Source organism: Tamandua tetradactyla, chromosome 4, assembly GCF_023851605.1.
Source record: "Tamandua tetradactyla isolate mTamTet1 chromosome 4, mTamTet1.pri, whole genome shotgun sequence".
Lineage (NCBI taxonomy): Eukaryota > Metazoa > Chordata > Mammalia > Pilosa > Myrmecophagidae > Tamandua > Tamandua tetradactyla.
The window spans coordinates 182,223,520-182,239,857 of NC_135330.1; the positions used below are offsets into that span (position 1 = coordinate 182,223,520).

General features: G+C 37.6%; 1 long non-coding RNA gene across 1 annotated transcript in view; it reads left to right on the forward strand.

The window, feature by feature from the left end:
- Positions 1-15,951, forward strand: part of LOC143679571 (uncharacterized) — a 282,798-nt gene extending 266,847 nt beyond the window's left edge. Inside the window, exons 2-3 of the long non-coding RNA XR_013173851.1 lie at positions 13,847-14,000; positions 15,823-15,951. This is a non-coding gene — a long non-coding RNA (uncharacterized LOC143679571). The remainder of the gene's footprint in view (positions 1-13,846; positions 14,001-15,822) is intronic.
- Positions 15,952-16,338: the final 387 nt, after the last annotated feature.

Genomic DNA, 16,338 nt, shown 5'->3' on the forward strand with positions numbered 1-16,338 from the left:
GCAACTTATTAAATTTCCCTTTTTAAAAGCCATTCCAATTCTGGTATTTTGCATTCTGGCAGCTAGTAAACTAGAACATGGAGTAAAGGTTAAAATAAATTGAGTAGATTGAAATACTAGTGGTCAATGAGAGGGAAGGGTAAGATATTTATGAGTTTTTTCTTTTTTCTTTTTTCAGTTCTTTTGCTGGAGAGATGCAAATATTCAAAAAAAAGATCACGAATATTCAACTATACGATGATACTGTGAGCCATTGATTGTACACCATGTATAGAATATTTGTATGTCAAGCATGTTTGTATATTCATTTGTTAATGCTTACAATAAAAATATTTTTTTAAAAATCAGTTACCCATAAATGTGAGGGTTTCCTGAGCTCTCAGTTTGATTCCATTGGTTTATATGCTTGTCCTTGTGCCAGTACCATGTGTCTTTGTAAGAAATTTTAAGTTTGGAAAATGTGAATCCTCCAACTTTGTTTTTCTTTATCAAGATGGCTTTAGCTATTCAGGGTCCCTTATCCTTCTGTATAAATTTGAAGATTGGTTTTTCCACTTCTGCAAAGAAGGTTGTTGAAATTTTGGTTGGGATTGCATTGAATCTATAAATTGCTTTGGGTAGAATTGACATCTTAACAATATTTGATTTTCCAATCCATGGATACAGAATGTCCTTTCATTTATTTAGTTCTTCTTTGATTTCTTTTAGCAATGTTATGTAGTTCTCTGCATACAGGTCCTTTACATACTTGGTTAGATTTATTTTTTGGTTACAATTTGCATGGTATATATTTTTCCACCTTTTCACTTTCAATGTATGTGTCTTTGGGTCTAAAGTGAGTCTCTTGTCAACAGCATATAGTTAGCTTATGCTTTTTTTACCCTTTCTGTCAATTTCTGCCTTTTGATTAGAAATTTAGTTTATTTACATTCAGTGTAATTTCTGATAAGGCAGGACTTACTTCAGCCATTGTCTTGTTAGTTTCTTATACACTGTATCTTTTCCTTTATTGCAGCCTCTTTTGAATATAGTTGTTCATTTGTGATGTAACAGATTGAGCCCTCATTTCAATATATGAATATATTTTAAATACTTTCTTTGTGATTACTCTGGGGTTTGTATTTAACAACCAAAGCCTATGCACTACTAGTTCTAAAATATGCCAAATTAATTTCAGTAGCATACACAGTTTCTGTTCCTATATTCCTCCATTTCCCCTCTTTATGTTCTTTTTGTCACACATCACTTTTTTATATTTTACGTATCCATAACATGGAAATATGGTTATTTCTTATTCAATTATATGCTAACTCTCATGGGAAATAAATAATAGAATTATATATTGAGGATGCCATACTACTGGGTTTTGCATTTACCCATGTAATTACTTTTACTGAAGATCATGTCTTCATACTGCTTTGAGTATCTTCTGTCCTTTTCTTTCAACTTGAAGAATTCCCTTTAGTATTTCTTACAGGGTAGATCTCTTGGTGACCAACTCATGCAGTTTTCATTTATCTGTCAATCTTAAACTCTCCCTCATTTTTGGAGGACGGTTTTGCTTGATAAAGAATATTTTGGCTGGCAGTTCTTCTTTTTCAAAACTTTTAAATACATCATACTACTGACTTCTTGCCTCCATGATTTCTAATGAGAAATTGACACTGAGTCTTATTGTGGATCCCTTGTAAATGATGAATCACTTTTCTCTTGTTGCTGTCAGCATTCTCACTCTATCTTTGCTATTGCACATTTTTGTTACTATGTGTCTTGGAGTGGGTCTATTAGGATTTACCCTGTTTGGAGTTTGTTGCACTTCTTGGACATGTATATGTATGTCTTTTGTAAGATTTGGGAAATTTCTGGCCATTATTTTCTCAAATATTCTTTTTACCCCTTTTTCCTTTTCTGCTTCTTGGACCCCACCTAATGCATATGTTGGATACATTTCATGTTGTCACACTGGTCTCTTAGGCTCGGCTCACTTTTTTTTTATTCTTTTCTCTATCTGCTCTTCTGGCTATACGATTTTGATTGTCCTGTCTTCGACTAGTTCACTGATTCTTTAGTCTGCTTTTTAAATTCTGCTGTTGAATGGCACAAATATATTTTTAATATTTATTATTGTGTTTTTCATCCCCATAAGTTCTGTCATGTTCCTTTTTTAAACTTTGTTTTAGTTTTCTATGCTGTTCAAAACAATTACTATTAAATGGATCAGGTTAATCAATGGTAATTTTTTGGCTCATAGTTTGAGGCTGGGAAAGTCCAATCAAGGCAACATGTTTTTCTGGGTTACAAGCAACTACAGACCATCACAAGCTTTATAATTCTTCATTTTGTTTACACATTGTCTTCCTTATATCCTTTAGTTCTATATCCAAATTTAATTTATTTTTATCCATATTTTCCTTTTGCTCCTTGAACTGATATGAGATTTGACTGATCATCTTTTTTTTTTTTTTTTTTTTTTTTTTTTAAAGGAAAGACAGAGAAAAGGAAGGAAGGATAGAAGGAAGGAAGGAAGGAAGAAAGGGAAACATCTCCAAACATTTTCTTGCTTTATTGTATTTTGTTTTTCCGTTTTTGTTACATGGGCTGGGGCCGGGAATCGAACCGAGGTCCTCCGGCATAGCAGGCAAGCACTTTGCCCGCTGAGCCACCGCGGCCCGCCCTGACTGATCATCTTTGATTATTTGTTCCACTGTCCTTGTTTCCTCTGAAGTTTTGATTTGTTCCCTGACTGAGCCATCTTTTCTTTCTTTCTTTCTATGGCTTATGATCTTTTGTTGATGCCTGGGCATTTGATTTTTTTTTTTAGAAATCATTCCATTCTACATATATAATCAGTAATTCTTAATATCATCACATAGTTGCATATTCATCATTTCTTAGTACATTTGCATTGATTTAGAAAAAGAAATAAAAAGACAACAAAAAAAGAAATAAAACGATAATAGAGAGAGAAAAAAAAACTATACCTCACATGCAGCTTCATTCAATGTTTTAACATAATTACATTACAATTAGGTAGTATTGTGCTGTCCATTTCTGAGTTTTTGTATCCAGTCCTGTTGCACAGTCGGTATCCCTTCAGCTCCAATTACCCATTATCTTACCCTATTTCTGTCTCCTGATGGTTCTGTTACCAATGACATATTCCAAGTTTATTCACTAATGTCAGTTCATATCAGTGAGACCATACAGTATTTGTCCTTTAATTTTTGGCTAGTCTCACTCAGCATAATGTTCTCTAGGTCCATCTATGTTATTACATGCTTCACAAGTTTATTCTGTCTTAGAGCTGCATAATACTCCATCGTATGTATATACCACAGTTTGTTTAGCCACCCGTCTGTTGATGGACGTTTTGGCTGTTTCCATCTCTTTGCAATTGTAAATAATGCTGCTATAAACATTGGTGTGCAAATGTCCGTTTGTGTCTTTGGGCATTTGATTTTTGATGTGCTAATACTGGAAGTCAGTTTTTCCCTCTTGCTTAGGGTTTTAGTGTAGATGCACGTTAAAACTGTTCTTCAATGCTTGGTCCATTTTATATCGAACTTTTAGAGCACTGTATTTAACAGTTCAGGTTTTCCCATTTGTTTCTGCACCTGCCTCCTACCCTGTGCATGTTCAGTAACTTTTAAGTTTACTTGATCATGTGTGACTCTTGCCCCTCCAGGACAGGATTTCCTTTCCTCTGATCCTCCTCCAGGTATTCTGGGCTGTTCTCTTTGCTTTCAGCAAATTTTCCTCCCCAGCAGCTATGAGTCACTCAACTCCTCTTCTGCACACTGGGCCATTTTTTCACTCTAGCTTTCAGCCCTGGGTTTGCCCTACCTTAAAGAAATTCATGTGGTTTTTCTGCCTCTGGTAACTTCTGCTTTAAGGGATCCTGACACACAGAGGCAGATGAGGTCACTGTTTAAAAACATCTGATTTTTTCATTTAGGCACAATAGCAATTAGGTATTGGGCTGGGAGTGTGCATGCCAATAATTCTGCCCTGGGTCATGCTAATTTCCATTGGACCACTTTGTATGTGTGCACAGGTTGACTGCTAGGGCCTTACCTTGGGGCTATGTGTCCTTGGGCCCTCATACCTTAATGTGTAAGTGGGTGGCTCTGTGGTCAGCAACAAAGGAAGGAGGCACCCAGGCCTGAGTGCTTTTCTATGTGTCTCAAACCATACGGAACTGAGCATGGGGATGGTTCAGACTGAAAGGTCCGGGCTACCCTCCTACCTTTTTTTCAGTAGGGTTTTCCCCTTCAATTCAGCATTTGTGGAGTCCTTCTCCAATCTCTATTGTCTTCCAGAATTCCAAGCAAGTTGAATCTCCATTTTAATTTAGTGATGTCTAAGGGGAAACATTCCCGGGGATTTCTTATGCTGCCATTTTTATTTCTTTAGGGTCTCTATTTATGCTAATATTTTAGGAGTCTGTGGTTCGAGATCACTACACGTAGTTCCTGAGCAGTATAATAAAAATGTGATATATTAATTGAGTTACTTCTCCAATGGAAAGAGCAAAGAGGAAATGCTAGGCTCCCAATGTGTATCTCTGAAGCCCGAAAGACAGGTCCATGAATGTCTCAAGTAGTTAAGAACCATGACTTTTAAATTGATTCAAACGCCCATATCAAACATGGGATTGCTCTAGCCCAGAATAAAATACTGTATTCACTCCAGAACTCTTCTATACCCTTAGAACAGGGATTCTTTCCCTAGGGTCCAGTGGGATAGCCTGGGGTTGAAGAGCTCCAAAGATAGAATTTCGAATGTTCATTGAACTTGGACGTAAAAGTTCATTTTTATTTTCATTAACCTTTAGCTGAACATTAGTATTTCCTTCAGTCACAAATAGCGTCAACGAACCACTTACTAAAACCAAGTATCAGTAGTACCTGTGACTTCGTCACCAATAAAAATAATAGGTAAATTCATATCACGTTGTAGCTGTTCTAAATATTTCAAAATATTGTGTGTAGGGACTTCCGGAGAAGAGGGCAGCTTAGTAAGACGCGCGGGTCTTAGTTCCTCCTCCAGAAAAGCAACTAAAGAAACAGAAACAATACGAAACAGCTCCCGGAGTCACGACAGAGACCAAAAAGACAGCGTACCCCAATCTGGAACGGCTGAACGGGCAGGGAGAATCCACTGCGGTGAGATACCCGAGGGGCACGCGTTTTCCCGGCTGGGGCGGCTGGCGACTGGGGTCCCCTCCATGCACGTGGCTCCCCGGTCTGACTGGGAACATTGGATAGCGGGGCCCTCCCGTCACGCTTGGCGTCTCGGGCCAGCTGGGCAATTTGGACCGGCACTCCCCCAAGCCGCGGCCAGCGACCCCGGCCTCCACGCGCGGTTTCCCGGGCGACTGCCCCGCAGACAAACGACCGCCACGAGTGCCACCTACTGGGCAGGAAAAGAAAAACAGAGCCCAGAGATTCCACAGAAAAACCTTTCAACCAGTTGGGTCCCACACCCAGGGAAATCTGATCAAATGCCCAGACACCAGCAGAAAATAATGGATGACGCTCGGAAAATTGAAGATATGGCCCAATCAAAGGAACAAACCAATAGTTCAAATGAGATACAGGAGCTGAGACAACTAATGCTGAATATATGAACAGAAATGGAAAAACTCTTCAAAAACCAAATCAATAAATTGAGGGAGGACATGAAGAAGACATGGGCTGAACAAAAAGAAGAAATAGGAAATCTGAAAAAACAAATCACAGAACTTGTGGGAGTGAAAGACAAAGAAGAAAAAATGGAAAAAACAATGGATACCTACAATGGTAGATCTAAAGAGACAGAAGCTACAATTAGTGAACTGGAGGATGGAACAACTGAATTCCAAAAAGAAACAGAAACTATAGGGAAAAGAATGGAAAAACTTGAGCAGGGAATCAGGGAACTGAATGACAATATGAAGCGCACAAATATACGTGTTGTGGGTGTCCCAGAAGGAGAAGAGAAGGGAAAAGGAGGAGAAAAACTAATGGAAGAAATTATCACTGAAAATTTCCCAACTCTTATGAAAGACCTAAATTTACAGATCCAAGAAGTGCAGCGCACCCCAAAGAGAGTAGACCCAAATAGGCGTTCTCCAAGACATTTACTAGTTAGAATGTCAGAGGTCAAAGAGAAAGAGAGGATCTTGAAAGCAGCAAGAGAAAAACAATCTGTCACATACAAGGGAAACCCAATAAGACTATGTGTAGATTTCTCAGCAGAAACCATGGAAGCTAGAAGACAGTGGGATGATATATTTAAATCACTAAAAGAGAAAAACTGCCAACCAACACTCCTATATCCAGCAAAATTGTCCTTCAAAAATGAAGGAGAAATTAAAACATTTATAGACAAAAAGTCACTGAGAGAATTTGTGACCAAGAGACCAGCTCTGCAAGAAATACTAAAGGGAGCACTAGAGTCAGAACCGAAAAGACAGAAGAGAGAGGTATGGAGTAAAGTGTAGAAAGAAGGAAAACCAGATATGATATATATAATACAAAAGCCAAAATGGTAGAGGAAAATATTATCCAAACAGTAATAACACTGAAAGTTAATGGACTGAATTTCCCAATCAAAAGACATAGAATGGCAGAATGGATTACGACCCAGCAATACCACTGCTAGGTATCTACTCAAAGGACTTAAGGGCAAAGACACAGACGGACATTTGCACACCAGTGTTTATAGCAGCATTATCTACAATTGCAAAGAGATGGAAACAGCCAAAATGTCCATCAACAGACGAGTGGCTAAACAAACTGTGGCGTATACCTACGATGGAATATTATGCAGCTTTAAGACAGACTAAACTTATGAAGCATGTAATAACATGGATGGACCTAGAGAACATTATGCTGAGTGAGTCTAGCCCAAAACTAAAGGACAAATACTGTATGGTCCCACTGATGTGAACCGACATTCGAGAATCAGCTTGGAATATATCATTGGTAACAGAGACCAGCAGGAGTTAGAAACAGGGTAAGATAATGGGTAATTGGAGCTGAAGGGATACAGACTGTGCAACAGGACTAGATACAAAAACTCAAAAATGGACAGCACAATAATACCTAAGTGTAATTTAACTAGGTTGGAACACTGAATGAAGCTGCACCTGAAATATGAAAAAAAAAAATATTGTGTGTATTCAAAACCTCTTCGAAATTGCAGTAGTTATTATACCTGCCATTAGATCGTGTCACTTAGTGCATCACTGAGTAATAATATATATTACTATATCACATACTATTTTTAAAATATATTCTATTTGCATTTCAAGACAATTTGTTTCCTTGGTAATAATAAATATTATTTGTAACTTTTTAGCATGAAGAACTTATAATAAATACAACAGTAGACTGAATAATAAATAGAGCCCCTCAAATCCATCACCACCTACATCCCAGCATCCTTTCAATCCGATCATGCCAGCCCAGCACAACCCTGAGACCAAAGGACACGCTAGATGGAAGATTACCTATGAGTTTGGTTAGGGGTTTTACAGACAGGAGGAAGATTTTCCCAATGGTGGCCAGATAGGAGATGACAGTCTGCACTTGCCCTAGCCAAGAGAGGAAAAGAGAGCGAGAGAGGCATGCCCAGGAACAGCTTATACAGTTTAACAGTCTCACAAGGTTTGGTTAGAATGGAGTTTTGGCAGACTCTTGTCAGGTTTGGTTGTGGGGAGGGGTGGGGGGTGGGGGGGTGGGGGGGTGGCCGGTTTACAATCTCTGACTTCTAAAGTCTGCGCAGGTGGCGTAGGTTGCTGTGTGACTTGCTCTCAAAACGGAGGAGGGAGCGGGGCTTGGGCCCTGGGTCTTTACACCTATTTCTTCTTGCAGTAAATCCTAGACATTCTATAATCTCAACCATAAATGTTTCAGTATATATCTCTAAAATATAAGAAGACCTTTCTCTTAAAACTTAACCATAATATACCATTGTCACAATTTGAAAAATCAACAATTCCTTAAATATGATAAAATATCCAGTCAGTGTTAAAATTTCCAACTAGCCACAGATATTATAATTTTTTTAAGTTTTCCTGATTTTTTTGTGTGTTCATTTGTTTGTTTTTTGCATGGGCAGGCACTGGGAATTGAACCCAGGTCTCTGGCATGGCAGGCAAGAATTCTGCCACTGAGCCACCTTTGCACCGCCCAAAGTTTTTCTTTTTTATATTTTAAAAAAAGAATCCAAATAAGGCCAACACTTTCAATTAGTTGGTACACCTTTTACATCTCTTAATTTATACATTCCTTCTTCATCTCTTTCTCCTTTCCTCTCCTTACAATTTATCTCTTGAAAAAAAAATGGGGTGATTTCCCTGTAGAGTTTCCCACAAACTGTGTGGATTTCATCCTTGTGGTGCTGGGTAGCATACTCCCTTGTTCTAGTTTGCAAGCTGCCTGACTGCAATGTACCAGAAACGGAATGGCTTTTAAAATGGGGAATTTATTAAGTTGCAAGTTTACAGTTTTAAGGCCATGAAAATGTCCAAATTAAGGCACCAACAAGAGGTTACCTTCACTCAAGAAAGGCCAATGAAGTTTGGGGGTTCTTTCTCAGCTGGAAGGGCACATGGCGATGTCAGCTGGCTTTTTCCCCATCTTCATGTTTCATGAATCTCCCCCGGGGGCATTTTCCTTCTTAATATCCAAAGGTCTCTGCTTGCGTGGGCTCTATATCTTTTTCCAAAATGATTCCCTCATGAAAGGCCCCAGTAAGCAACCCTACCTTGAATGGATGGAGACACATCTCCATGGAAACTATATCTAATGAAACGTTACCACCCACAACTGAATGGATCACATCTCCATGGAAACACTCAAAAAGGTCCCACCCAGCAACACTGAATGAGGATTAAAGGACATGGCTTTTCTTGGGTACACAACAGATTCACACTGGCACACCCCTCTTTCTTCTGTATTTTTGGTAAGCTGGCATTTGAGTCTACAGGCCTGATACCACTTCAGTCTGATTCATGCAGGGATAGGGGATGTGCAGCAAGACCACTTCTCATTGTTTCTATTAGCAACCATTGATTTTCAATGTTTAAATTCATCAATTAGGGTTATAAATGATTTATTTTAATTCTATCATTTCTTATAATTTATTAGCTATAAAACTTCTGGTTTTAGTTTTCTAGCTATTAAAACAAACATCATACAGTGGGTTGGCTTAAACAATAAGAATTTATTGGCTCATAGTTTGGAGGCTAATATAAATCCATAATCAAGGCTATTGCATTCTGGGGCTGGCTGTCAGTAACCCTTGGTCCTTGGCTTCTCTGTCACATGGTAGTGCATATGGTGGCATCTTTTCCCTTCTCTTCTGGTTCCATTGACTTCCAGCTTCTGGCTGAAGACTCAGCTCCTCTCACTGTGGCCTTTCCTATAAGGCCTTCACTAATAAGATTAGGATCCAGCCTGATTCAGTGGGTCACACCTTAGCTGAAAAATCTCATCAAAATATCCTATTTACCATGAGTTCACACTCACAGGAATGGAATGAGAGTAAAAACATGTTTTCCTGAGATATGTAACTCCAACCACCATAACTTCTATGATGAAGAAAATTTCCTCATTAATTATTTGATTATCCAGCGATAGAGTTAAAATAGAAAGTCAGAAAACATATACTTGAATCTCTCTTTTTCACTAGTTTTTTAAAATAATGAGTTGGCTTTATGCATTTTGCTTTATGCAATTAAAAACCTTATCCCAAAAGAGGTACACAGACATTACCATGTTGTCAAAAGGGTCCGTGGCACAAAACAGTTAAGAACTCTTGCTTTAGAATATCCCAGCAGGAGACAAAAGTTGACCTGAGCTCTTGAACTTACTAGGATAAGGAGAATGATACTCATTTTAAACCGAGACCAGTCTTACTATTAAGTTAGTCAAATTTATTTTTGGATTTCCTCTAATTTCACCTTTCTCTAAAGTCCACTGCTTTGCAACTTTCTCTCTTTTAAAATCTACTTCATCTACAGAGATTGGAGATGAACCCACAGTGATTGCCATTTTCTCAATCTCCTACCACACATAATGTTCATCTCATGCATTTTGATGCTTGGTTAAATTCTACCTTATGACATACTGTGATATAGACATGTATGTAAATCATATAATAGTAGCTGTGGTATAGAGACATAACTAACTTGAAGTCAGAAGGTCTAATTCAAATATTGACCTTGCTATTTATTAACTGTAAATTTAGGCACATTGCTTTTACTTCTTTGAGACTCAGTTTCTTCACATGAAAATGGCAAAAATGATATTGACTTGAGAACTAAAGAGGGAAACATTCTTGAAAGCTTGAAAAAATATTTGTTAAATCTGACTCATTTCCCAAAGGGCAGGGGGTGTATTATTTAGATCCTTGGTACTAACCAAAAGTAATTCAAAAAGTGGTATTGTGAGACACCACTGATTTAGGGCTCTAAATTCATGATATTTCTCCCTTTGCCCATAGAATGTGGGAAGCACACTTCACAACAGTTTGGTAGTTCTGATAAAGTCAGATCTGTCCAATTCTGAAATACTCTTTAAATTAAGCCATGTTCCCCCTACAGCACAATGTATCTTTCCTGGGCTTTCACTAGACTTGCCCAGTCTAGACTTGCCAACCTACTTGTCATCTTACCCATTCTTGGCTTGAATAGCCATATACCCTGCTCTAGCCCCTAATCCAATTAGAAGCATCTGTCCTGTGTTTCAATCCATCCATACAAGCTCATACTTTTTTCCATTTGGTTAATCTGAAAAATCAAAACCTCTCAGGATTCCTTTCATGCTCCTCCTTGGTCAGATTCCTCTTCCATTTCTGATAGATGCTATTTGAATCTTTCAAATGTTCTCCTTAAACAATGTAATTCTCCAGAGCCTTTCTTTCTTTTAGCAGATGACTTGCCTTCTTCTTCCAAAGCAAATATAGCTTTTGGGGTGTCTCCTGTGCCTTATATCTTATCAATCTCTCTCCTCTCTCAGAGGAAGAGGTCTCTTTGAGGGTGGCATGATGTACTGTAGGAGCACTTTAAAGTCATGCAGATATACATGTGAATGGTGGCTTTGCTATTGATTAGCTGTGTCCCTGGAACAAGTTATTTAACACCTCTGAGCCTTAGTTTCATTATTTATAATGTGGGCATTAAAAACATCTTTACAGCATTGTTTATGAGAATAAATAATATATTTAAAGTGTCTAGTGCGGGGTATTATTAAAAGATTTGAAAAGTGTTAACATTTACACTTTCCTCCCTTCTACCACCTTCTCTGCCCAAGAGAAAGATTACTTCTCCATATTGTCCTCAGGTCCATTTCCTTTTGGCTAAGTTATCCAGAACAATGCAGTGTGGCAGAGTGGGTGAAAGCAAGACTTTGGAATCACACAAAGCTGGATTCAAATCCCAGGTTTGATACTTACTAACAATGATTTTCATTCAAGAAAAGGGGACATGATTATATGAAGATTAAATGAGATAGTGTAAGCAAAAATAGCCTGGTTACAGCTCAACTGGGTTTTTAATGAATGTTTCCTATTATGGTTGCTGTTTTCCACTCTCCTGTTCAGTGTCTTCAACATTCTTTCTCCATTGGTTCTCCCCTCTCCACTTCTTCCAATTTGTAGAGTGCTAAGTCTCCCTTACATAAGTAAAGCAACAGGCTCCTCCCCACCCCCTGTCAGCTATTGCTCAGTGTGCCTCCTCCATTTAGAGCCTAACTTTTTGATAGGATTGTCTATACTCTTAATCTCTGCTTCCTCACCAGTTCACTTACTGTTATGTGGCTTCGATCTGCATAATTTCACCTCAAGTTCTCTTGTTAAGGTTAACAATAGCCTCCTAAATTCTCCAAACAATGAACACTTGAGGAACTTTTGACGATTAGATTCTTTATGGCCTATTACATAGCTGGTAATCTCTCCCTCTTGGAATTCTCTTCTGTCTTGTCTTTCCTGGCACGATTCTCTTGCTTCTCCTCCTACCCCTGCCCTTGTTTCCTTTCAATCTCCTTTGAAGGAGAGCGCATGACCCCAAAGATCACACCTTCAGCCCTCTTCTCTTTCTCTCCTTATGCTTTCCCTTAGCAATTGCATCAACTCCATGGTTTCAACTACTATTTTGACTTCCAAATTATATAACTCTAACCATGCTATATTCATTTTGTTCAAAGCTATTTAAAATTCTTCAATGGCTTCTTGTTGTCTATAGGATGAAGTTTAAACTGTAGCATGGCCTTCAAGGCCACTCATAGTATGATCCTTGACCATGATTCCAGTCTTTTTTTCTTACCATTGTGTCATATGTACCTTACTTCCTCATTATACTCCAAACAAAACAAAACAAAACAAAAAACTTGCAGTCTTTCAAATCCAACACCCTTCATCATAGTTTCATGTTTGTAACAAATTTCCTGCTTTCTCTGTTATCCATCTAACAAATTCCTACTCAACCTTTAAAACTCAACTCCCTCCCTCCTTTTTCAGATAAGTGAAGCCTTATGGAGACAATGACCGTGGAGGGAGTAATTTGGGGCAAGAACCATTCTGTTATACTTCTCAAATGCCATGTTTTATCTATGTATGAAACTGGCTCTGACTCATGGATCTAGAGTCTATCCGTGTGAAAGGGATAGAAAAATACTGGCACACATAGCAGTAATAATAATGGCAAACACTTACATAATGCTTACCATGGGCCAGACGTGATTCTACGTGATGCAGCCTGATTCTGAACGCATGCTCTTACCTCCCACTCTACACTGTCTCTTGGACTAACGCAAGGGTATTTCTCAATCTTTCTCTCTGTGCTTGGGAGGATTTCCCTGACCCTGCTCCAATCCCCACGTGAAAATTTCTAGGACCTAACAAATAAGCTGAGATCTGAGCTCCTTTGCAACCCCATTCATGGGAAGCTAAAGTGAAATATGATCATTTCACAGTATTGGAAACTGGAAAGAGCTTCTGATTTCAGAAGAACAATTTTAAAAAATGGATTTGTATGCATAACATCCATTGCGGTTGGTGGTGGTAGAGTTAGTGACTAATAAAAATGTCATTTCCTGTGATTTTTATAAATTACAGTAAATATGCCAGTAATCAACCACATTAGCTGCTGAAATGCAGGCAGCCATCTGGAGTAGAGACCAGGGGACTTCGCTGAAGCCTCAAGAGGTAGACCCCACAGGTACAAATTGACACCTAGGAAAACAGTAGTTAATCCATTCTAGAATTTGGAGAAGAGGAAAAATGTTAAAATAAATGTATGTCAAGCAGACAAATTTGGACTTCTCTAAGATGTTCTGTCAAGTCAAACAGGAAATAGCTATAAAGTACTTGTAATACTAAAAATCTTGTCATTTATAATTTTTAAAGCAACGGGCTCATTTAGCACATCAACTCATAGATCATAATCTAGGGAGAGTCAGGCTGGGTATTTATTTCACTTTTAATGTGTAGAATCCAGGGCAAACCATGCATGATCTACAAAAGACTCTCCCCATTCTATCAGCTCTTGAAGCCATAGAATGAACCAGTAAGATAGCTGCTCAGGCTGAGGGTGATGAATGTATCAAGATATGAAAATTCTTACTGTTCCCATAAAGAGAATTAAGATGTGATTAGAAATGTCATGCCTTAGGTAGTCTCTTAATGAATAATTCCGAATAAATCCCAGCATTATTCTGTTTATTTGTTTTACTTAGAAGCTATTTGAAGTCAGTGGACCTGAAAGTCTGTTTTAACATGCCAAGTATGTTTACCATATCTTGTAATCATCTTGCTTACTATTTCACAAACAATAATTGGAGTTCTGTATTTATTTCAGATACCTCAATGTATACTGCCTACAGCTAAGAAATCATGGCCCAGAGACATTTTTTCACAAGGATAAATGCTTCCAGCAAAGTAGTCCAGGAGTGTGATACAGGAAGATGAACACCAAAAGTCATGTTCTGCATTGTTGAAAACTTCAGTGGGAAGTAGGTATTTATGGAAGAGATGCTTAACGAAGTTTGCATGCACTAAATAAATATTTGCTTGTTAATTGATACAGAGTGGGGGGAAATGTTCTGGAGAGAAGGAATGAGAGAAAAGAACATAGCCCACAACAAACTAATCACTCACTTTAGTGAAGAAGCTCTAAGAGTGACAATTGACCATATATTTCACGTTCAAACATAATTAGGCATCATGGCTTATAAAGACAAAGTTAGTTCCCAGAAAGACACTAATTCAGTGTTACATTTATATCTCTCTTCTCTTAATCATACCCCTGATATATCTACACCTCTATATTTTCTACATTACGTAGGTTCAACAGTGCTTAACTCAGCTAGGAGTAAGAACTGCTATGCTGCTGCTACTTGCTACAATTTAGACATCATGTGTGTGCATGAGTGCATACACACACACACACACACACACTCGTGTTGCCCAGCCTCAGAAAAGCCTGGGTATGATAGTGGTCATATTTAAAATCTCTAGGTCTTTCAATCTAAGTAACATTTCCCTCCCTATATGTTTTTCCGTATTCTGCCATTCCTTCACTTCTAGAGAAGTGAAAAGACTTCGTGTCCAAGTATATCAACATAAGCTAATTTAAAAAGAAGACATGGAATTTAATTTCAATTAGAAACTGACAGCTTTAAAATTAGCTCCACCTACTAACAAGTTTGTTTTGGTTCCTTGAATTTAACAGTTACTTTGGAAAAATATCATTTAACTCTATGAAGTTAATCTTGTTTTCAAAATAATGATTAGTCTTCATAGACTGATTAGTGGTCCTAAGTGTGGGTAAGAGGGGTAATTGATGAATATCCTTTTTATATGCATCAAATAACTCTCTATGTAGGTAGAGAATTTAGGCACTATTCAGGACATTTTGGTAAAAATCCTATAATTCAGGAATGAAAGCTCATTCTGAAACCAAATTATCCAAATTAATCACCACCACTGTGGAAGATGAAATCGAAAACTAAGGCAAAACAAACCCTAGATTACTTACTTTACTTTGGCAGACACCAAGTCTATATATGCGATGTGTGTATGTGTTTGTGAAATAACGTGGATTTTTAGCATCTGCGTATATCAAATAAAATGAAGAATTGAGGTTCTTACTCTAGCCTAGGTGACTTCTAGAAATGCTACACCCATATGTTTTGCATCAATTTCTAGGCTATTATTGATAAATAGTATTTGTTTTTGCTTTCTCTTTCTCTTTTAATAAATGAAATAGATAATTTTTTCAATTCTACGTTTTAAAATTATGCACAACTGTAGAGTATGTGTTACATGTGTTGACTACATACAATTCTTGATATATCTGTTAATTTAAAACAAAGTTAATTTATTTAAAATAATGGGTGATTTTGAAAATATTTTGAGTGAAATGTTACAAACTCATTTGACTAACTCAACTATACATCTTGCATTTTGTTTTTTTTTTCTGCTCTAAGACACACATTTTAAATGTTTTTATGATCTCTGGAATCTGAAAGCAACATTACCATTAGTGATGACTTATAATTATAATTGGCAGAGTTTTTTATTTCTTAATGGGAAGTAAAATAAAGATGTGTCTTGTAGTAAATGGCATCTTAGACTTGTTGGGAGAGAGTATATGTGTGTGTTGGTAGTGGGGACAGACCTGGGTAACCTATAGATAATTTCTTCTCCATGTGGTCTCAGGTGAAGAAAATTATTTGTGTCAAGAATGAGATACTCTTACCTAATATTTCTTTATGTTAGGGTTATAAATTATATCTCCAAACTTCAGCATGGTTCTTTTTATCCCCGCAACAGGTGGTTCACGCTGTTTTGCAAATTATATCAGAGGGTTCCCATTACCTTGTCCATCATCAACTAAAAAAGCTGCAAAAGAAATTTCTAGAAGACTCTCAAAGGACGAAGCAAAGAAAGCAGTTTCCCAATTAGCACCAAAGCCGATGGCAAGTCAGAAAAAGAAAAATCAAAGTTAGTATCACTGAATGGGATTGAATTAATATTTTAAATGTCAAGATGAGTATGCAAACTTACAGCAAAGCACTGTGCTACATTTGCGATTGTTCTCTGGAAACTTTTGCAAGACAGTCATTGTAAGTCAGAAAAATCGTGACCCACAACCATGCCACGTGGATATTTTCAGCCTGAATTTCTCTCTTAGAGCCAGAAGTCTTAGAGAGGATTGGGAGCCAATTTCAAATATTAAGTCAGTGTTAAGGTATTATGGGACAGCGGAGGGAAAAGAGAATATGTTTGTATTTTAAATGATAAGGATTTCTGAATGGAAAAATCAGTCATATTGATACTATGCTAGTA